We start from the raw sequence: 24,186 nt of genomic DNA on the forward strand, positions 1-24,186 counted from the left end.
TTATCTATATCTCTATTCCATCCCCACGTCCCAATTATTTTTTTGACCAGTCGTGGGACTTGAACTTAGGCCTGGACTGCATCACTGAGTCTCTTTGTGCTCCAGGCGGGTGCTCCATCCCTTGAGACAGAACACCACTTCTGGCTTTTTCTGAGTAGTTGATGGATTCCTCCTGGAAAGGAAGAGGAGTTGCCCTTCTGTGACTTAGATCTGAAAACTCCACTCTATTACTTCCCATCATATCACTGTGAAGCTCTTCAGTCAGAAAATCATGTGCAAAGGTCATCAGTGCATGCTGTTCTTCCTGTTGTGTCAAAAGCACACATCCACTCTGCCAGTGCCTCTGCTTCTGCCCATATAATCCATATATGTACTACAGACTCTGCTACCTGGGGTTGACTGTGAACTTCATCCCATGGTTAGAAATTTAATGTCACCAGGTGCATTTCCCTTCAACTGTAATTTGAGGAATGTGGTAAGTTCATAGGAATGTCTAATAAAGAATATCCTGTGAGACATTTATAGAAATCACTGTTTCTCTAAAGGACATAGAAAGACATTGAGTTCATGGTTTCCTTTAATTTAGGACATGTCCTGGGACATGGACTCAGGGCTGGGATACTGTGTCTTAGATATTATTTTTCTCCCTGCTAACACCCTACTACTTGAGCCACATATGTACCTGTGTCCTTTGGGTGGTCAGCTGGAGGAAAGAGTCCAGAACTTTCACATGGCCTGGGCTGGTTTGGAACGTTCCATCTGATTCTGATGCTATCTGCCCCCAGGACTTCACTTCTTCCACCTGATAGCTAAATCAACCTCAGTTGCAAGGAAGCTTTGCCATTTCACCTTCAGCCAGAATGGAGACTTGGTTTCCCTTCCATCCATTTCACTAAGTGCCAAGTTGAAGAAAATAAATACTTGTGTACATGGAATTGATAATCAGTTCACTGCTCCCAGTGAACACAAGTGTACTCAGCTCACCATGTTCTTGCTGCTCATCTGCTTAGAGAGCTGGAATTCCCTCCAGACCACCTGTCCCAAGCAGGACTTTTTTTTTGGCATGGGGTGTGGAGGGGGGAGAGTTAACACCTCTGGATGGTGAGCACTGATTGGTTCATCCAGGAGATTGACCCACAGGAGACTCTCATAAAAACCAAGGAGCCACCATCCTCCAAAACCATGAAGCTGAAGACAGAAAGCCCCACAGCATGAGAGTCCTGCTGCTGGCTCTTCTGCTCGCATGGACTCACATGCCCAACAGAAATCTTAGAAGTCTTCCAGGTAACCTGAATATGGTGATGTGTCTCTGTGGGGAAATTGGTTTTCTGACAGTCAGTGTGTCTATCTCACATTGCGTCTGTGCATCGATCACAATTTATTAATAAGTTGCGCTGATTGTCCATAGTCATCCAAATCATCTTCCATTTTGAATTCTTCCTTTGCCATTCTGCAGTAAATATAAAAGATTATTAAGAACATGTGGACAGGGGCTGGGAAGGTGGCTCAGTGGTAGAGTGCTTGCTTTGCATGCATGAGGCCCTGGGTTTGATTTCTCTGCACCGTATAAGCAGATAAAGCTGGAAGTGATGCTATGTCTCAAGTGGTAGGGCGCTAGCTTGAACTGAAGAGCTGAGGTACAGCACGTGGCCCAGAGTTCAAGCCCCATGAGTGACAAAAGAAAAAGAAAAAGAACATGTGGACAGCATGATCTGTGATTTTTGCAGTGTTATTTCATATAGGCTTAGGTATTGAATTTTTATAATTTTGTGCATGTGTTACTTTCACTCACGGGTCTCCTTGTGATCATGCCAAAGAGGCCTAGAATCTCTCCCTGAAAATCCTCATCCTGTCTAGCTCTCTCTCTCTCTTCCAATTTATTAATGCCATGCAGCAAGAATCAGAGACTCTGAATACTTCCAGTAAATTCTCTTTTGAAAGAAGCAAAGTCTGGTAGCTCAGAGTCTGGAGAGAGAACTCTCCAGGTCATTGCAAGCAGGTTACTTGAACACCTGAGTGTTTTGGGAGCAAAACTGAAGATTCATGCTTTAACATGCCTGATGGGGTGTTTCTTATTCAGCCAGAATATTGGTACACATAGACCCTCACAGCTGATAATGAAGAGCAAATCCTGGAGGGTGTACAACTGAGATACTTAATGCTCTATGTCTGCACTAGTAGAGAACTTGATGTCATATGCACAATTGCTTATATCAAGGAAGCTGGGCTTCCCCCACAAAATATACACTCATACCCTCCCTGGTCCCCGTAACTGATCCATCCCCCCAGCAAATTTACATTTTAAATTTAATAAAATAGTTAATAAATATGAAATTGACTCATTTGCTATTGACCATTCTCTTTAAATTCTAACATTTAAACAATCACAAACAAGGCCACACTAAAGCTAACAGTACATCCATTTTCATGGCAGCATTGTTTACCATAGCTAAGATATGGAAACAACCCAGATGCTTCTCAGTAGATGAGTAGACCAAGAAAATGTGATATATATATATATATATATATATATATATATATATATATATATATATATATATATATATATATATATGTGCGTGCACGGGCGTGCACACACGCACGCACGCACGCACACATACACAATGGAATTCAATGGTTCCATCAGAAAGAATGACACATGCCCTTTTGTAAAAAAAAAAAATGGAAAGACTTGGGAAAAAATCACATTAAGTGAAGTAAGCCATACCCAAAGAATAGGTCCCATGGTTTCCCTCATTTGTTAGTCCTATAGTTAAATAGCTATGAATAAGATTGAAATGAACTCCAAGGTATGAGAACAAGAGGGTTTTGTTGTTTTAAATGTACTGTATGAAGTTATTTCTTTTTTCTTTTACTTTTTTTCCTTCGGTTTATTCCTCAATCTCTCTCTCTCTCTATCTCTCTCTCTCTCTCTCTCTCTCTCTCTCTCTCTCTCTCTCTCTCTCTCTCTCTCTCTCTCTCTCTCTCTCTCTCTCTCTCTCTCTCTCTCTCTCTCTCTCTCTCTCTCATTGTGTGTGTTCTGGAACTGGGGCTTGAACTCAGGGCTTAAAAGTCTACCTTGCCACCTTTCTCCCAAAGCTGGCAATTGACCCATACCTCTGATTTTTGCTGGATAAATAAATGGTGATAAGAGCCTCACAAACTTTTCTGCCCTGGCTTTCCTTCCATTGTGATTTTTAGATCTCCGTCCCCTGAATAGCTAGGAACACAGTCATGAGCCACCAATGGCCCAGTTCTACTTTCCATTAATTGGCAGTTAGTTATGATATACATAGTTCAGATTCATACTTAATTTTTTTTAATTGTTACTATAAAGATACGGGTTACAGTTTCATAAGTCGGGTAAAGAGTACATTTCTTTTTGGTCAATGTCACCCCTCCCTCTTTCTGTTCGGCTTATTTATAGTGAGTCTATTGTAACCTTCATTCTTAAAGACTAGTTTATCTTTACTGCTGAGCCCTAATTTTTCGGAATTCACTCTTAGCCCTCAGGTGTTCAATGAAGTCTGTTCACTTTGGTTGCCTAGAAACCTGATGTTTCAGCATAGCTTGAGCTTTGGGGATTGTGTCACTTACTACTCAGGTAGTTCCTCTTCCAGCTTTGTGGAATTACCTAGTGCTTGAACAGGGTATTATTCAGATAAAGTCACATGGGCACATCTGTAGATTCTTGGAACATTTTACTTACATAGCTGCATCTTCTGAAGTTTTCTGACTTTCATGTGGTAGCTGCTTCAGCCTTCCCTGACTCCAGACATTATCCCTGACTTATTTTGCCTGTGAGAGTTCTGTTGGCTTTAGGTTCTCCTCTGTGTGTTGTGGTTTGGAACTTTTCTCTAGGCAGAAAGCACAACTGTAGGGTTCACTTTGTTTTTCTTTTCTCCTGGACCAAAGTCTTGTTCTGTCTTTTCTCCAGTCTGAAAATAGTTCTTTCTTCTATTTTGTCTGGTTTTCCAGTTGCTGTGTAGGAAGGCAAGTGTAATACAAGCTTATTTACTTTACTGGAAAGCAAAAGTTCTCTCCATAATACAGTATTTGATATAATATAGTTAAATTACTTGATGTACTTGTTGATCTAGCAAGAGATGTCTAAAGGCAAAACAGAACAATTATTTTTGAAACATATTCATTTTTGTAATGTATATTGATTCCCTTACTAAGAATCAGGATAGTCTTCTAGGACAAAGTTGAGCTACAATTTGTATACTGTTTCTTTTGCAATATGACACTGTATTGAGAAATAATATTTATGTTTATACTATAGAATCATAGTTATATTTATACTACATAATCACAGTATATTGTAATACACAAATAAAGAATAGTTCCTGGGCTGGGAAGGTGTCTCAGTGGTAGAGCGCTTGCCTTGCATGCATGAGGGCCTGGGTTCAATTCCTCAGCACCACATAAGCAAAAAGAAAAAAGCCAGAAGTGGTGCTGTGGCTCAAGTGTTAGAGCGCTAGCCTTGGGCTGAAGATCTGAGGGACAGTGCCCAGGCCCAGTGTTCAGGCCCCACGACCGGACCCCCCCGCAAAAAAAGAATAGTTTCTGTATGTATGAGGCTTACCTGAGGGTGTTCCTTCATGCCAGTTTGTAGCCACACCTTTGTGTCTGTTCTCAGCCCTTGCCAGCAATTGATCTGTTTCTGACTATAGTTTCCTCTTGTTTAGAAGGTCATGTCACTGAAACTTTTTACTCTACTCTTGTGTAGATCCATACTTTTTATTTTGCTAGTTCTGTGGCTTGAACTCAGGACCTGGCACCATCCATGACCCTTTTTGTACTCAAGGCTAGAGCTCTTCCACTTAAGCCACTGTACCACTTCCAGCTTTTTCTGAGTAGTTTATTCGAGACAGGAGTCTCATGGACTTTTCTGCCTGGTCTGGCTTTCGAACTGCAAATCTCCAATGTCAGCCTTTTGATTAACTATGATTACAGGCTTAAGCCACAAGTGCCCAGCTAGATCTATCTATCTATCTATCTATCTATCTATCTATCTATCTATCTATCTATCTATCTATCTATCTATCTATCTATCTAGTAATGGGGCTTGTACTCTGGACCTCGACACTGTCCCTCAGCTCTTCAGCTTAAGGCGAGTGCTCTACCACTTGATCCACAGCACCACTTCCAGTTTTCTGGTCGATTATTGGAGATAAGAGTCTCATGGAGTTTCCTGCCTGGGCTGGCTTTGAATCTAGATCATCAGATCTCAGTCTCCTGAGCAGCTTGGATTACAAGCGTGAGCCACCAGCACCTGACTAGATCAATACTTTTATATTTGAAATGAAATGAAAATTTAAGACTGCTTATCTTATTAGCCTTCATCCTAAAGTATTTTGTGTTTGTAGGCAAAAATGGCTCAATTTTTAAAAAATAAATCACATAATAATAAAGCAAAAATGTCAATGAACCTTTCTTTTGTGCTTATACATCTCCCTTTTGTAGGAGAAACCACTGCCAAAGCGAATGAAAACTCCTTACCAGTATCTGTGCCATTTGATATCCTCTCCACCTTCTCCCCTGCTGTTGAGAGCACAGTGAGTAAGAAGTGCAAACTGCCTTACTCCCTTTCATTCCTGTCATGGGTTTCCATCTCTTTCCATTCTTTTCCTGCAAAGTCATGGGACTGCATATTCAAGGGTGCTAGATATTTGAGCATAAATCACTTCTGAGTAGTACAGTAAAAGCTATATATAAACTTCCCCTAAAAATATAGGAATATACATTGGAGAGTTACAGAAAGACCATGCACATAACATTTTATGGACCAGAAATTCTGAAGGTTTTTTTGGCCTTAGAAAATATCTGCTTTACAAAAATATTTTTTCTGATAATTTTTCTTTTTATTTTTTTTGGTCATGGGGCTTAAACTCTGGGCCTGGGTGCTGTCCCTGAGCTCTTCAGTCCAGGCGAGTGCTCTACCACTTGAGCTATAGCACACTTCTGGTTTTCTGGTGGTTTATTGGAGATAAGAGGCTCACGGGCTTTTGTGCCTGGGCTGGCAATGACCTGTGATTCTCAGATCTCAGCCTCCTGAATAGCTAGGATTACAAGTGTGAGCCATGGATACCAGGCTCTCATAATTTCATTTTTAAACAGAAGGGAAGAATGATCATTTAAAATGAGAGATACTTACACAACTGTACATGATTAGAAACATTTTAAGAGAGCACAGAACCTAAGTATCTTTCGTACATAAAGGTAGGTAGCTTGTGTGTGTGTGTGTGTGTGTGTGTGTGTGTGTGTGTGTGTGTGTGTGTGTGTGTGTGTGTGTATGTGTGTGTCCCAGTCTTGGGGCTTGAAACCAAGTCCTGGGTGCTGTATCTGGGCTTACTTCCTCAAGGCTACTCTCTACCGCATAAGCAGAAAAAAACCAGAAATGGCACTGTGGCTCAAGTGGTAGAGTGCTAGCTAGTCTTGAACTGAAGAGTTCAGAGACAGTGCCCAGGCCCAGAATTCAGGCCCCATGATGGACAAAAAAATACAAAAAATAAATTAAAAGGCCATACGAAAAGATGAAGTCACAAAACAAACCCTGAAAATAAAAGCAACTTGAAACCTGTGACTGAGGCACAGGAAGTACTGCTAAGAAGGATACATTGTTGCAAATATGGCCAAGTAAGATTCAACCATGGAGGTGAAGGGGGAATCAGGAGGTAAAGCCAGGTACAGGATGCTTTTCTCTTCCTTTTGTGAATTTACCACATTTGTATGCACAATTCTTTCCTTTTATTCAGGATTCCCTGCACTAGGATCACTGGGTCACAGGGCATCTCTCCATTCTCTTTCACTTAACTTGGTGGTGAAAATAGGAGCAACTCATGGTCAAAATCCACTTCTGGTAGGAGTTACCAGTAGTCACTACCATCGATGAGGTAAAAGAAAACATCAACATTTCCTATTAGGTCCTCATCAATTGCTTTGTAATCAAAAGTGATGAAGGGTAGGGGCTAGGGGAGTCAGCTCAAGTACAAGATCCCCTGCAGAGGAAGAGGGATCTAGTTAGTAGCTAGAGGCTCTCAGTTTGAACTCTAGTACTTCTGTTTAAAAACCTTTAACTAGGGGCTAGGAATGGGGCTTAGTGTTAGAGTGCTTGCCTAGCAGGCATGAAGCCTTGTGTTCAGTTTTTCAGTACCACCTAAAAAGAAAAAGCCAGAATTGGGGCTGTGGCTCAAGTGGTAGAGTGCTAGCCGTGAGTTAGAGATGCTCAGGGACAGTGTCCAGGGCCTGAGTTCAAGCCCCAAGATTGTTTTCTCTCTGTCTCGCACTCTCTATGTAGACAGATAGCCAGATAGATAGATAGATAGATAGATAGATAGATAGATAGATAGATAGATAGATAGATAGATAGATAGAGAGATAGATAGAGAGAGAGAGAGAGAGAGAGATAAAATTTCTACAGATAATCTGTTACAGATATAGATAGATCTGTTATCTTTAGCAGATAGATAATCTATAGAGTTTATCTATCTATATCTATATCAATTGGTATCTAGTTGTCATTTATATTCATGATTTCAGGACATCAAAGATTTACTCAACATAACCTCATTACTGCTTGTATTTCAATCTTGGGGTGTGTGTGTGTGTGTGTGTGTGTGTACCTACACATGCATGCTGGGGCTTGAAGTTATAGATCTGTGCTCTTGTGTGGCTTTCTGTTTTGTTTTTGTTTTCTTTCTCTCCTTTTCTCTTTCTTTCTTTAGGTGCTAGTTCTAGGCTTGATATCATGGCCTAGTTCCAGTCCCTGAGACTTTTACCCAAGGTAAAGCCACAGCTCTACTTTGGCTTTTATTCTTTGGTGTTGTGGTTAATAGGCAAGAAGAGTCTCATAGATTTCCCTGCCCAAGGTGGCTTTGAATTGTGATCCTCAGATCTCAGGCTTCTGACTATCTAGAATAGCAGGAATGAGCCACCAACGAATACCTAGCTTTGTTTGGCTTTCTGGGTTTCCATAGTACTCTGTCACTTGAAGCAAACCTCCAGCTCGGCATTTTGCTGCTTACTGGAGATAAGACCTCATTCATTTCTCTGTGTAGTCTAGCTTTTAGCATTGTAAATTTGCTGCACTTGTTGTGCGTTGACATCCTTGATTTCTTACGTGGAATTGTTCATAATCTCATTGAAGAAGTCTTGTGTGTGATGAATTGTGTGATTTTGGAGGTTCTCTATCTTTGATGGTTTAATTACAATGTGTTAAGTGATCACAGTTTGTTCTACTTGAAGTCTATTGGGCTGCTAAATGCTTGAATATATAGGCTCATGCTAGAAATCAAAATTGGAAAAGTTTTGATCATTACTCCTTCCTTTTTGTGTCGTGGGCCTTGAACTCAGAGCCTAGCTCTGTGCATGAGTCTCTCTGTGCTCCCCCCCACCACTTGTCAGAGTTGATCATTTCCATTTTGCTCTGTTCACATGTGTTCTGCTTGCCAAAATTTGCTGCTGAACACCTCTAGTCATTTATTTATTTCAGTTATTTCTTACAAGTTTTCACTTTTGTGAATTCCTGGTTTTACTGAAGATCAAAGGTTGGGCCTACATATAACCAGGAAATGATACCTGGAATTTGTGTGAGTGGCTCAGACCCCTTTAATTCTATTCTTACTGCCTTATCCTCTTTCCTGCAATCCACACCAGTGGCCAGTTGGGGCTTTCTTACAACTAGTTGACCAAAGCACAGCATTGGATCTAGTTTACTCCCAGTTCTGCAGGCTTTCTCTGAAAGATGGCCTCTGAAATCTTAGATTTAGAACTCTCTTGGCTTTCCATGCTTTCTCCTCTCTCTGTACCACACACACACACACAGACACACACACACAGACACAGACACACACACACACACACACACACACACACACACACACACACACACACACACACACACACACACACACACCAGACATTTAAGCCATGATTTCTTAAGTAGAACTATCTTTTGATACTTTAAATAGTCCAAAATACTTGATGTGGCACAAAGTAAATAGTTCATATTTTCTTTTTGTTGCCAGTCCTAGTGCTCCATCTCTTTCTTGGGTGCTATCCCTGAGCTTTTGTGCTCTACCACTTGAGCCACAGTTCTACTTCCAGAATTTAATGCTTATGAAGGCCCAGGTTTGATTCCTCAGTACCACATAAACAGAAAAAGCTGGAAGTGGTGCTGTGGTTCAAGTGGTAGGGTGCTAACCTTGAGCAAAAAATGCTCAGGGACATTGCCCAGGCCCAGAGTTCAAGCCCCAGGACTGGAAAGAAAAAAAGGAGGTAAAAATCTCACAGACTTTCCTGCCCAGGCTGGATTTGTACCATAAACCTCCTATGTAGCTAGGATTTCAGGTATGAGTCTTAGGTGCCCAGTTTAGGCATCCTACTTCAATAAAGCTTCCTCAGCCATTACTTGTGCAGAGCTCCTATCCCTTGTTTTTCAAGAACTTATTAAAGGCTTTGCCACATTCTTTAGATTTGTTGTCATTACATTTCTATTATTATTACTTCCCCCCATCACTGCCTCACTCTCTCTACCTTTCTCTCTCTCTCTGCCCTCTTCTTTTTTTCTTTCTCTCTCTTTCTCTCTCTCTCTCTCCTTCCTGGTGGGTTTTGAACTCAGGGTCAGGATGGGGTATCATTGGCTTAGTTCTTTTTTTTCTCAAATATGATGGCCTATCATTTGAACAACAACTTCAATTCTGGCTTTTTGATAGTTAACCAGAGATAAGAGTCTCATGGATTTTCCTATCTAGGCTGGCTTTGAACCACACTCCTCAGATCTCAGCTTCCTGTGTCACTAGGATTAGAGGTATGAGCCATTAGTACCCAGTTTCAAATAATATCATTTTTAGTTTTTTTTTCCTGAAGTCATTCATAGCTAAGAAACAATGATGCTAATTTTCATTAAGGAATTAAGCCTCTTCAAAGCCCCTTAAATTCCAAATGTTTTTGAGTTTTCATGCTTTCTCTGAAACCTATGGACTCGGCAAAGTATATATGTGTAAATTCACATTACCCCATCTGCCTAGCCCAGCTTGGCTACTGCCAACTTGCTTATTCTCCCTAACATTTGGGAACGGTGCTTTCTGTGGAGCTAAGATGTGCAAACCAAAGGATTCAAGCATACTCGGTAAGGATAAATCAGCCTTCATGAGGCCTCCTGTCCATGGAAGACCCATGCTGCAGGGAAGAGTTTGTTCCCAAGAAGAAGGGATGCAGATTGGAAAGAATGACCTGGTGTGCTGTAATTTGCACTGTGAATTTTATTGCTCTTTTGAAAACCACAACCACACAGATAATTGTTCATGAGGCCACTGCATTCACAGCCCATCTCCACTGATATTTTTTGCCAGTTGTGGGGCTTGAACTCAGCCTGGGAACTGCCACTAAGCTTTTTTGCTCAAAGGTAGAATTCTGCAACTTAAACCCATCACTACTTCTGGCTTTTTCTGTTTATGTCACACTTCATGCATGCTAGGAAAGCACTCTACCACTAAGCCACATTCCCAGCCTTCACTGATCTTTTTATGCATTCCATTTTTCACATGTTAAGTAGAAACCTTGTATATCACCAGGAGCAGAGAGGGACTTATAGCCTGTAACAGACCAATGCAATCAAAATAGTTACCTAGAGGGTGAAATGTGTTTCAAACTTAAATTTTAAAAACCCTAATTTAATTAGAGTTGGGAAAAGGATTTCCTAAAAAGATGACCTCTAAAACAACAGGCCTTGCTTCAGGGCTTATTAATGTTCAATGTCCTATGGTGTAGGGTGGGGCCATGGTTTTAAGTCACAGATTTTGCCCCAAAGGATTTCATAGATCCATAGAATAAAAGAAATTCTCAGAGAATGATGAGAGACTGAATCATTAAATGCCAGTGGTTTAGTACTAAGTGTTATAAATAAAATAAAGAAGGAATTACTCAGAAAAATGAATCTATGCACAGAAAATGGGCAAAGCAGTCTTAACTGGGTAATGAGATGAGAACTTGGGGGTGTGCCCTGCTTGGGATGTGAGATGATTGGGAGAGACAAAGGTATGCAGTCTTGACTAGAACATGTATTGAAACATGTATTCTAAAATCTAACAAACCTGGTCCAACAGTGATGCCTAAGCCACCTTAGAGTGGCTTCATCAGTACATCCAAACCATGCCCAGCCACAACCATCCACTTTAGCATTGGTTCATCAACTTATGCATTTGTGGTTCCTTTGCTATGGACCAGGGATGGAGCGTGCAGACCCAGGGCAAAGTCAGCAGATCCTAGATGGCTGCTTCTGAACATACCCTGTGGTTTGTTGATAACTGGCTTACACTTACATCCAAGACAAGCTCCTTGGCTGTAAGCCATGGAAAGATGACTGAGGCAGGAAAGTCAGAAGGAAAACAGTAAGTCTGATCATGGAAGTCAGGAATCTTCCATGTAGGCACAGTACCTAGGCCCTGGGTTCAAGCCTCAGGAATGGCACACCTAAAAAAAAATAATACAATAGTTGTAGCTAGTTTCAGTGACTGTAGTATTTGACCACACCTAGTGATTAATGTGGAGACTAAGAACAAAGTTTGGGCAGTATGCTTGCTTCTTTTTCCTCCTTTGGTGATATTCCACACTTTCCAGGCTTTAAATGATCCATTCCCCCTGGTAATCACCAAATGCAATTTCTAACTCAAAATGCTCTTTCCCAGGCTTGGGGACTTAAAGGCCTGTCTACTAGACAGCTCCAGTTAGCCAGGCTATCTCTCAATGGTGAAGCAAAATTATTTGCCTAAAACAGAATTTGAGATTCCTTTCCCTGCTTGCTAGAACATTTCTCTTCCTACCATCTTCTCATTGTAATAGTTCTACCATCTATCTTATTATTTGCTTCAGCCAAAAGCCTACATCATCTTTGGAGCAAGTTCTAATGTCTCATTTTACAAAACCATTTCCACAAGCTGGGCACTAGTGGCTCACACGTGTAACCTTAGATACTTGGAAGGCTGAAATCTTAAGGTCACAGTTCAAAGCCAACCCCTACAGCATAGTCAGTGAAACTCTTATCTCCACTTAACCACCAAAATGGCCAAGAGTCCAGCTGTCACTCACATGTTCAGCATTACTAGAGTGAAAAACTAAGTGAGATTGCTAGGCTTTGAATTCAAGCCCCAGTACCAGCAAAAAGAAAAAGAAAAACAATAAACAACAAACACTACTTCATCTACTACTTTTACTCTATTGTTGACATTCTAATCTACACTGACCTGTACTAAACAATGGCCACACAGGGCTCCTGGCTTTCACTCATCATTTATTCTCCACATTGCCACCATGGTGAACCTTGAAAAGCACATATCACATAGTGATACCTCCTGCTATTATCCACAGTGGAAAGTTCTAGAAGAAACCCACATTGATTGCCCTTGCTTATATGACCCTATGTGACCAGACTCTTCTCTGGGTCATATGCATCTGCCACCATCCCTCTTCACTCATTTCATTCCAGTGACACGCAACCTTGATGTTCCTCAAAAACACCAAGTCTCCCACCTCACAACCTTTGCTCCAAGTGTTCCCCTCTGCCCAAAATCATCTTTCCCCAACTCTTTCCTTCATGACTTGTTTGCGGAACTCACACCTTAATTCATTAGTCACCATTTCCAGGAAGCCTCTTTTATATAGTTTTTATTTTGTCGGTCGTGGGGCTTGAACTCTGGGCCTGGGCATTGTCCCTCAGCTCTTCAACTCAAGGCGAGCACTCTACCACTTGAGCTACAGCGCCACTTCCTCCAGGAAGCCTCTTTTGATCATCTTAAGGTAGCTGCACCCAAGGTTGTGGTTGAGGCAGAACTTAAATAACTCCATTTCTCCATTTTCTTTTGTTTCATAGTGTTTGCCACTGTTTGGATTGGGGGGGGTCGTGGGGCACGAAATATGGGCCTGAGCACTCTCCCTCAGCTCTTCAGCTCAAGGCTAGCACTCTACCACTTGAGCCACAGTGCCACTTCCCACTTTTTCTCCTGATGTGATGCTGAGGAATCGAACCCAGGGTCTCAAGCACTCTACCACTGAGCCACCTTCCAAGCCTGTTTGGATTTTTTAACTGTTTCTTTGTCAGTTAGTATCCTCATCTAGAACATCAGCTCTATGAAAATGAAGTTTTTATACATTTTAATTCCAGGCCATTCCTAGACATTAAAACAGAGCTTGGCTCCAAGTTTTCCTTCATTAAATAGTTGATGCAGGGCTGGGAAGGTGGCTCAGTGTTAGAGCACTTGCCTTGCATGATTGAGGCCCTGGGTTTGATTCCTCAGCACCACATAAGCAAAAAGCAAAAAGCCGGAAGTGGCGCTGTGGCTCAAGTGGTAGAGTGCTAGCCTTGAGCTGAAGAGCTGAGGGATAGCGCCCAGGCAAAGAGTTCAGGCACCACGACTGGACCATAAAATCAATCAATCAATCAATAAATAAATATTTGATGCATCACTGCCAAAGATGGTGGATACCGATGGCATGAACTTTCATAAAATCGTTGAGCATGCTGGCATCAATTTACCTCTCTGTCTGAAGATGAAGTTAATATACTATCTCTTTCAGAATGTAATGGGAGTCATTATAATCAACGGAGAGGCTCAAGTCTTTACCAATCATTGTGACACAAATATTAGAATCTATGGGCAGGGAGCCATTTGAAAGTGGTAATCACAAAATAATGGAGAAAGAAATTTGTTTTATTTATGAACCTCCTGAGATCTGAGAAAGTGGGCAGAAATAAAATACTCCCATTTGCAATCTAAACATTCGTAAACACAGTTCACACTAAATAAAATTGCACTAACATTTTAACTGACATCAATAGACATTTTGTTAAGTGTTTTGTTTTTTGAGCTCATTTATATATCTATGGTAAGAAGACTCCCTTCCATTTGAATATTTTAGTGGATATACTTTTCAAATGAATGTCAGTGCTACCTTCTGTGATATCACCCTGGACAGAAGCCTTTTGTTGATAACATTGGGGTATCATTATAAGCTTACACTATTATATCTGAGTAGGAAATAGCAATGCACTGTGAAATTATAAAGGCAAACTTTCATGTGCATCATACTGCTTTTTTTCCTCCTCTCTCCTCTGTTATGAATCCCTATGTAGGACACCCGGCTGGTTCCACTTTGGCTCCTAAGGATTTGACAGGACCCGCAAAAATAAGGGAATGGTTGGGGAAGCAGGGGGAAGATATTGAAGGGATGACACAGATCAAGATGCACTGTAGACATGAATTGCTTGGTTTTTGGTTTTGATTTTTTTGTTTTGTTTTGTTTTGGTCATGGGCCTTGAACTCTGGGCCTGGGTGCTGTCCCTCAGCTCCTCAGCTCAAGGCTAGTGCCCTCCCACTTAAGCCAAAGCACCACTCCTGGCTTTTTTCTGCTTATATGGTGCTGAGGAATTGAACCCAGGGCCTCATGTGAGTGAGGCAAGCAGTCTTCCAATGAGCCACCTTCCCAGCCCCGAATTGCTTGTTCTGAATTCCAAACATTCACTACATAATCTAAAGATTAAGAAAACTGAGGTCAGGGGTGGTGAGAATTGTGAAATGGGAGACATGGTTCAAAAGGCACTGCACCCAGGAACTGCTCTGCTGCATGGCCGCATCTCTGTACAACTACCTAACTAAAACACACATAGACACAGACACAGACACACAGACACACAGACACACAGACACACACAGACACACGCACACACACACACACACACACACACACTCTCTCTAATAGTGAAAACGAGAATGAAAAACTTAAACCTGGGAAAAAGGGGTACAGTCACTTCGGGCTCCTGATCAGAGTAGAGGTTGATTTTAAGGGGTGCCCCTAAATTTCTGAACTGGGTGATTGTCCACCTTGAAAGAATGAACTTGTGTCTCTGGGGGTTTGGGTTTTTAATGCAGGACATGCAGTACACAGAAAGGATCCCCCAGTTAACTAGGAACCACCTTCTCTTCCGCTGCCCTGTTCACCTGCTGCCAGCACCAATAAGCTGGGGAAGAAGAGGACCAGCTAGCCTGGAGGGGCCCAGGGCACTGACCTGGAAGCTAAGACTGTGTTTGTGAGCTGGAGCCAGTGGCTCACCCCTGTAATTGAAGCTACTCAGGAGGCTGAGATCTGAGGATCTCAGTTCAAAACTAGCCGGGGCAGGAAAGTCCATGACATTAATCTTAAGCTAACCACCAGAAAACTGGAGTGGTGCTGTGGCTTACAGTGGTAGAACATGAGACTTGAGCAGAAGAGCTCCAGGACAGTGCCTAGGCCTTGACTTCAAGCCCCAGGACTGACTAGAATAAAAATCATCTTTGATGTTTGTGGAACTCAAATTCAAGGTCCCAGTTGATTGAGTGTGTCTGGTTTTACAGGGCTCCAGCAGGTAGAAGAATTACTATATTGTTCTTTTTTTGACAGTCCTAGGGTTTGAACCCAGGGCTTGGGCACTGTCTCTGAGCTTGTCTCTGCTCAAGATTAGCATTCTATTACTTAAGACACAGCGCCACATCCTGCTTTTGCTGTTTACTGAGGAACCAAACCCAGGTCTTCATGTATGCCAGGCAAACACGCTACCACTAAGCCACATTGTGATTCCTGAAGAATAATTAGTATAATAATAAGTATATTTATAATATTTTTATACTTACATCATTATATTTCATTTACTATTGTAGCATGTATATTTTATCTATTATATATAACATTTATATTTATTTGTATATTTACTAGATATTATATAATATATAATGTATGTATGTTATAGAATATAATATGTAACATATTAATACATTTTATAAAAATGTTTTATATCATTGCACTTATAGCATTAATATAGTAATTATATTTATAATTCTAATATTTTGTAATAATAATTATTATGCTGGAAGAAAAACTGGGGGGTCTCCAGAGGACAAGAGGGCCCTGAGAATTGAGAGGGGACCCACTGGGCTCCTGTGCTTCCTTCCCATGAGTGACCATCACTGCTTGTGTTGGTGTTTGTGTGTGTGTATATGTTCTTATGTTTTTGTCAGTGTCAGTACTGGGGCTTGAACTCAAGGCCCTGCATAATGTGGCTGAGCTTTTGCTCAAGGCTGGTGCTCTACTATTTGAGCCATAGCCCCACTTCTAGCTGTTTCCAGTGGGTATTTGGAGATTAGATCTCATGGATTTTCCTGCCAGGGCTAGTTTCAAACTACCATCCTCAGAACACACCCACCAGAGTCAGTAGGATTACAGGTGTGAGCCACCATTGCCTGGCCTGTGTGTTTTGTGCTGGTACTTGGGCTTGAACTTAGAGCCAGGGCTTTGAATTTGTTGAGCTTGTTTTCTCAAAACCAACACTTTGCCCCTTGAGCCATATCTCCACTTCAAGTTAAGTGTCTCAGACATTCTTGTCCAGAATAGCTTTGTACCAGGATTCTCAGACCTCAACCTCATGAGTATCTAGGAATAGAGGTATGAGCCACTGGCACCCACTTTGTATATTTCTTAAATTAAATCCTGTACTCTCTCACTCCCAACCTTCAAGAGCTTCTGTTTCAGAATAAAATCCAAAGTCTCTACCATAGTCTAAGGGAACTTATCTTGGCTAGTGGTTCTCAAATACATCTAGAGGGCTTCTTTGAAGCAGGCAACACTGGACCCTAGCCCCTGACTAAACAGGTCTGGGCTGGACCTGCTAAAGTTCCTGGATGAGATCACTGCTTCTGGGTGGAGACCACACTTGTAACTCATTGCTCTGCACAAGCTGCCCACTGCCTGTCCTACAGCAAGCATATCCTCTACTCCACACACTGATTGTGATGTAGCCACACTGGTTTACTGACTCTAAGACAGGCCAGACACCCTCAACTTTGAGCTCATGACCCTACCTGATTCTGGGGCCTGGGTGAGTTGCCTTGATCTCCTAAGTCACTTTACCACATGACGCTTTTCTGAAATCATACCTCACTGTAAATTGCCAACACTCCTCCCTAGCACATCTCTCAATCTATTTTTCCATCATATATTCAAACATATTTATACATTCTCCACCCTCCCCCACCCCCACACACTAAAGCATAGAACTTCAAAACAAAGTTTTTCTTTTCTACTTGCTACAGTGTCTAGAACCTAATAAACTCAATAGATAAAAAAGAGTGAGATGGGTACTAGTGTCACACCTGGAATGTTAGCTATTCAGGAAATTGAGATCTAGAATCACTTTTTCCATTTATTTCCCATTTTGATTAAAAATTAACCATTAAAGAACTTTTAAAAAGAATCAAAACTTCCTTATTTTCTGCAGGTTTCCTTCACTCCCTTTCACCTAGTCTACCTCAACCTGTGTCCCCATGGGAGCTTTGGCATCTCAGAAAATGTTCAGTGCCCCAGACCCTAGTTAATTTCAGACAGAATCCAGCATTACCTTTAGTCATGTGGTGGGCAGAGCAGAAGGCATCTACCATGTGTGCTACCCAACACCTCTCATCCACACCTGTGCTACTTCCATACTCCCAGCCACACGAGCACCACTGTGTCACCATTGCTTACACTGGCCTAGGCATGGGCTTCCATGGTCATCAGGACAAATGTTCTGAGAGCTATTTTACCTGCAACAGGTGACATTTCCTGATCTGGGTAATCACTGGCACTGGAGCAAACCAGGGCCATGGCACTGCAGGATGCATCTCTCTGCAGCAAAACTTGGGGCCCTTCCTTCCCAGACACAATGGAGATCCTGGACAAGTCCCCTAGATGATTCCATGAATGTGTCTCACAGCCCTCATCTGTCAGAAATGAACAAAGAGGACAGAATTGTTCAAGTTATTTTCTTTCTTCATAGAAGGGTGCACTATCATCCTGCCCCCCAGAGCAAGGCAGCACACCAAATGGCGGGATCCACTTGGTTTTCATCCCAACCCAGGAATGATATTGTGCCTTTTCCTGTTGCTCAGGAGTCAGGATCACATCTTTGTAAACAATCTGTTACCAGGGCAATAGGTCACAGAAGGAAGACAGAAGGCATTATAACCATCAGTTCACCATCCCTAGCCAGGAGGCAGTGTATTTTGGGAGGCCATTGCTCAAAAACAAACACCCTTTTTACCTGCTAATGAAACTGCAACTCCACTGCACCCCATCTTTCTCATTATAACAAAAACTTAGAAGAAAAAGGAAAGAGTGTTTTGGACTTCTTGCCAGGACTGGCTTGAAACCACAATCCTCAGATTTCAACCTCTTGAGTAGTGCCAAGCTTTTCCATGAGACAATTCTCTCAAATTAACCACCAAGAAAGAAGCAAAAAGAAATAGACAACATTCCAGACCTTGAGCTGAAGATCATGGACAGCACAGCACACATGCCCTGATTTCAAGCCCATGACCTGCACATCATCATCATCATCATCATCATCATCATCATCATCATCATCATCATCATCGACATCATCATTATAATGTGAATTAAAAAAGTATAAGACCCTATTAAGAATATTAAAATTGAGTGAGTCAGGCATTTTTTGGTGGCTGACATGTAATCCCAGTTAGAAGCATGAAATCTCAGGATGGTGGTTAAAAGCCCACCTGGGCAGGAAATTCCATGAAGCTCTGATCTCCAACTAACCAGCAAAAAGCCAGAAGTAGAGCTGTGGCTCAAGTGGTAAAGCAACAGCCTTGAGCAAAAAAGCAAAATAAGTGACCAGGCCCAGATACATAGGGTAGGACAACTAATAATTAATTAATTAAATACAAATACATAAATAAAATCAGAATGGAAGATGAGCACAAAGCGCCAATTCCAAATCTTAAAATGAGCAGAGAATTGGTGGCTTACACCTGGAGCTCAAGCTACACAAAAGACAGAACTTGAAGATCTCGGTTCCAAGGCAAACTAGGCAGAAAAGTCCATTAGGGATTTGTGAATGTGTATGAGTCCTGGGTCTTGAAGCCAGAGCTTGAAATAGAAATATGTTTCTTAAAGGTAGCACTCTACCACTTTTTCTCTTTAGGGGATTAAATGGAGATATATCTTACGGACTTACCTGCCTGGGCTTTCAACCTCAATCCTCAGATTTCAGGTGCTGATATAGTACCCTCAGCTTCTTATCTTCTATGAGAATTTTATCTTCCATGAACTGCCAAAAAGTAAAAGAAGCGAGAAGTTGATCTGTGTGGCTCAAGCCACAGAGACTGCTTCCTTTTAGGGAAAACAAACAACAAAAACCCTCATACACAGTGGCCCTGCCCTGCTTTCAAACCCAGGAAGTTATCAGGCCCTATGTTCAAGCCCTAGGACCATCACCAACAACAACAAAAGAATGACTCAGGGACAGGGACTAGGCCCAGAATTCAAGCCCTAGGAACAGCATCAAAAATAAAAGAAAAACAAATTCAGAGACTGTGGCTAGGCTCCAGAGTTCAAGCTCTAGAACCAACACCAGGACACACACACACACACACACACACACACACACACACACGAGAAATGAACAAAATAATGAGAAGATGGCAAAAAAAGAGAAAAGTCAATGAAATATTTTTAAGTAGTAGCTCATGCCTATAATCCTAGCTACTGTAGAAGCTGAAATCTTAGGATTGTAGTTCATAGTCAGCCTGGGCATGTGTGCCAGTACTGGTGCCTGAACTTGTGCTGTTTTGCACAAGACTAGAACTATACTACTTCCAAACACTTGGTGATTAATTGGAGATGAGAGTCTCAACAACTTTCCTGCCCAGGCTGCCTTTGAACCACTATCCTCTGATTTTAGAGCCTGGGTAATGTCCCTGTCTTCCCATGAGAATCTATTTTTTTGGTTGGTCATGGGGCGTGAACTCGGCCTACACACTGTCCCTCAGCTCTTCAACTCAAGTCTAGTGCTTTACCTCTTGAGCCACAGTACCACTTCTGGTTTTTTGGTGGTTTATTGGAGATAATTGTCTCACGGACTTTCCTTCCCAGGCTGGCTTTGAACTGCAATCCTCAGATCTCAGCCTCCTGAGTAGCTTGGATTACAGGCGTAAGCCACTGGCACCCAGCTTTCTTTTTATTTTTTCTTTTTTGTGGGTGATGGGGCCCGCTCTAGCTCTGGATGCTGTCACTTAGCTCTTCAGCTCAAGGTAAGCATTTTACCACTGAGCCACCTTCCCAGCTCCCCCATGAGACACTTATCAGCTATGAATTACCAAATTTGTTTTACAAAGCCAGATGTTGAGATGCATCTCAAGGTTCAGAGCCTGTCAGCCTTGCTCAGGACAGGGGAGAGACTCCTGCACAGTGATCTTGCCCTGATTTCAGGTCTAGGAAACAGTCACCACTCCCTGTGTCCCAGCCCTAGGACCGGAACCAAAAAATAAATAACTCCCCCGTTTTCACTGTATTTGATGTTGGTATAATTTGTGAAGGGGAAGGGGAAGGGGAAAAACAAATTTTTTAAATAGGGATACAGGTGGACCTATTGCAACAATGAGATGTACAAGATATTATGTCGAAAAATGAACTTTACAGCTTTTGCCTGTGTGTGTGGGGGGGAACGGGGGGGGGGGAGGGTGGAGAACATTATATAAACAAAGCCATCAATGAAGCTGTGGCTCAAGCTGTCACAGTCTGCTAGTCTTGAGAAAAACAATACAAAAAATGCTTCATTCATAGTGGCTCTGCTCTGACTTCAAGCAGGAGAGTGGCCATGTCATGAGTTTAAGCCCTAGCACCAAAAATGAATGAATGAATGAATAAATAAATAAATAGAGCCAGAACTTTATCTGTGGCTCAAGCCATGGAGACTGCTAGTCTTGAGAAAGAAAGGGAAAAACCTCAGACACAGTGGCTCTGCCCTGATTTTATGACTAGCAAAAGTTAAGGCCCTATATTCAAGCCCTAGGACTAGCAATAAAGAAAAAACAAAACAAAACAAAAACAACAACAACAAAAACTTGGCAAAAACTCTGCAAAAAAGCCCAAGTCCTAAGTTCAAGCCAGAGGATCAGCACCTAAAATAAATGCAGAAAGAAAGACAAATGCGTAAAGAGCCAAAATTTGAACTGTGTCTTGAGGTGGGAAGCCTACTACGCTTGAGAAAAAATTAGGAACAATGACCAGCCCTTGAGTTAAAGTACTATAACAAGCTCCAAAACAACCAATAAAACTCAAAACAAAAACCTCAGAAAGAATGGCCAGGCCTAAATAATAAGCTAGATGACATGAACTTACAAAAAAGAGAAAAGGAATAAAAAATTAAGTGAAAAGGAGGGCAAAAATATTAGAGGCAATTCAAGATTTTAAAAAATATGGTTCATACCTATAATCCTACCTGCTCAGAGGGCTGAAATCTGAGCATTTGTGTTTTGAATCCAGCTTGGGCAGAAAAGTCCATGAGAATTCTTTTCATTTGTGCTATTCCTGGGCTTGAACTTGGGGAGTTTTGCTCAAGGGTAGAGCTCTACTGCTTCCTACCTATTGCTGCTTAATTGGTGAAAAACATCTCATGGATTTTCATGCCTAGGATGGCTTTGAACCTTGGCTCTCAACTTTCAAGACTCTGTATCGTCATCTTGGCTTCTTGTAGTACTCTTTTCCTTTCTGTATTTTTTGTCAGTTGTGGGGTTTGAACTCAGGACCTGTGTGCTGTCCCTGAGGCTCTTGTACTCAAGGCTTGTGCTCTACCACTTGTGCTATAGCATCACTTCTGGGTTTTGAGTGGTTAATTGGACATAAGAATCTCACAAGGGAACTGGAAAAGTGTCTCAGTGGTAAAGCGCTTGCCTTGCATGCTTGAGGCCCTGGGTTCAATTCCTCAGCACCACATAAGTAGGAAAAAAAGCCAGAAGTGATGCTGTGGCTCAAGTGGTAGAGTGCAAGCCTTGAGCTGAAGAGCTGAAGGAAAGCACACAGGCCCAGAGTTCAGGCCCAAGACCGGATCCCCCCCCCCAAAAAAAAAGAAGCTCAGGGACAGTGACCAGGCAGAAGAGTTCAAGCCCCAAGACAGGCAAAAAGAAACAAAGAAAAAAGAAAGTGAGTAATTAAGCTGTGGCTCAAGGTATGAAACCTGTTAGCCTGGAGAAAAAAGGTAAAAAACGTAAAGAAAAATTTAAAAATAAATTATTCCCAGTACCACACCTTCCAGTGCACTTTTCCCTACATCCTTAGTGTGCAGACAACCAGGCCAATGCCCCTGCTATATCCTATGTCTCAATGACAAAAATTTCGATTATTTGAAAACTGCCTTCCAAGAATTGCCACATGGGACCACATGGGGAATTATTGACCACATGCAATTATTGACCTCAAAAATATTTATTAACATGATTTCTTTGATTCTTGTGATTTTTCTATGTCCTTCTCATCATTACTTCCCTAGCACCTAGCAAATTACCTGGAATAAAAATAGAGAAACATGTCTGCTTACTGAACATCTGCATGTATATTTAGAATACTAAGCTAGTTTCAATGGGGTCATCAACACTGAAGATTTTTTACTATGAGCCTCATACTTTGGAAAAAACAAAACAAAACACATTTTATCCTCAAGAACTCTACATTTGCCAGTTGCCAGTCACTGATACTGTCATCCTAGTTACTAAAGGGAAGGAGGTGCTTGTGTTGTTCAAAAATATTGATGTTATAAAGATAAGGAAAAGCTGATAAATTATTATAGACTAAAAGAGATCAAGTATACACAACTACATATAATTCATGATCATGTATTTGTTTTTAGAGAAAAAAATTGATAAGGACAGAATTGAGCCAATTGGCAAAACTGGAATATAGACAAAAGATTAAGCAAAAATATGGCATTGTGATTAATTTACTGAAGTTGATAACTATACTGTGGCTATGTAATAATGGGACATTTTTGTCCTGAGATCAAGATTAAAATATGTAGGAATAGAGAACTACGAAATATACAATTTAATCTCAAATGTATGTCCACAAAGAGAACATACATGCAAGCATAAGTGATTAAGCAAATGAAGGAAAATATTAACCAACTGAATTTGCATAAAAATCACAGAAATAGTTTATATTCTTTTTGTAACTTTTCCTAAATTTGACTATTTTTAAACAATACTAGATTGAATAGTGAAGAGATGCACTTGAACTGCAGAAGATAAGTTCCTGAGGATTGTTCTGAGAAGGCTTAATGGAGAATGCATGCATTGGGGGATAAGAATAAAAGATCAAGTGGTACCATATGAAAATTATGGAAATCCAAACATTCAGACTACAACAATAAAGTACCAAGAGTAAGAAAATTCACAGATACAGAAAATAACTCAGGGCTACTGTGGATTGAGGGCTGAATGGTTTAATGGCCCCAAATTTTTGTTGAGGGTGATGGATATGTTTTGGATACGATAAAGGTGATGGTTCTACAATACTGGAAATGTACTGAATGTCAATGAATTGTGGTTATAATAATAAATGTTATTACTATTTCCCTATAAAGAATAAAAAATCATCCCAGTTTAGAGGCTACTGTTAGCAGGAAACTCCCTGACATTATATATTCACAGGAAACTGTACTCTTTATTTCTTACATTCAGTAGATTTTAAACATGTATTTCTTTATGTGTTTTTTTCTTCTTTTAAGGTAGAACTTTGCTAGCACAGGCCGGCCAGGAATGTGCAATTCTGCTACTTTGTTCCTTGAGGAATGTCTTTCTTCTACACAAGACATTCCATAATAAAATTTATTATCTAATAACAAAAGCAACAAGATCAAGTGTTACGTTCCTTACCCTAGGACTTAGGAGCAAACAGGACATCCTGACTTATATCAGCTCCCTCTGTCCAGAAAGCATTGTGTGCCTGGTGCTTACTGGTTTATAGAATGTCTCCTGAGCCTGGGAAAGATAGGCATAAAAGGAAAAAGCATCCCTTGTCCTGTGCATGAGCAGGCAACCGAATATATGTTGTATTAAATATTTCTCTGGATATGGAACCTCCCTACCCCTCTCTGACCTTAGATATGCATATAGCTCCCAAGTCACCAACAAAGAGCAAGGCTTTGCCCAAGGCTATTACTTCCGTATGGTAAATGGTTACTATCTCAGTTTTTAATTCACTGAAGTGTCACAAATAAATGAATCAAAATCACCAAGAAGTAATAACTTACCCTGGCAAGTTTGTCTGGTTTGCAGGAGATGTACAGCTGGGAAAACAGCTCTGTTATCCCTTCAGAAAAATCTT

General features: G+C 41.2%; 1 long non-coding RNA gene across 1 annotated transcript; it reads right to left on the reverse strand.

Annotated features, from left to right (window-relative positions):
• Nucleotides 1-457: 457 nt before the first annotated feature.
• Nucleotides 458-24,186, reverse strand: LOC138837554 (uncharacterized). The gene is made up of 5 exons (XR_011375354.1): nt 24,113-24,186; nt 19,043-19,135; nt 17,613-17,789; nt 3,710-3,981; nt 458-1,450 (listed from the first exon to the last, which is right to left on the reverse strand). It is a non-coding gene; the product is annotated as an uncharacterized lncRNA (long non-coding RNA).

The sequence above is a fragment of the Dipodomys merriami genome, unplaced genomic scaffold (genome assembly GCF_024711535.1).
Source record: "Dipodomys merriami isolate MVZ:Mamm:240054 unplaced genomic scaffold, mDipMer1.0.p SCAF_2707, whole genome shotgun sequence".
NCBI lineage: Eukaryota > Metazoa > Chordata > Mammalia > Rodentia > Heteromyidae > Dipodomys > Dipodomys merriami.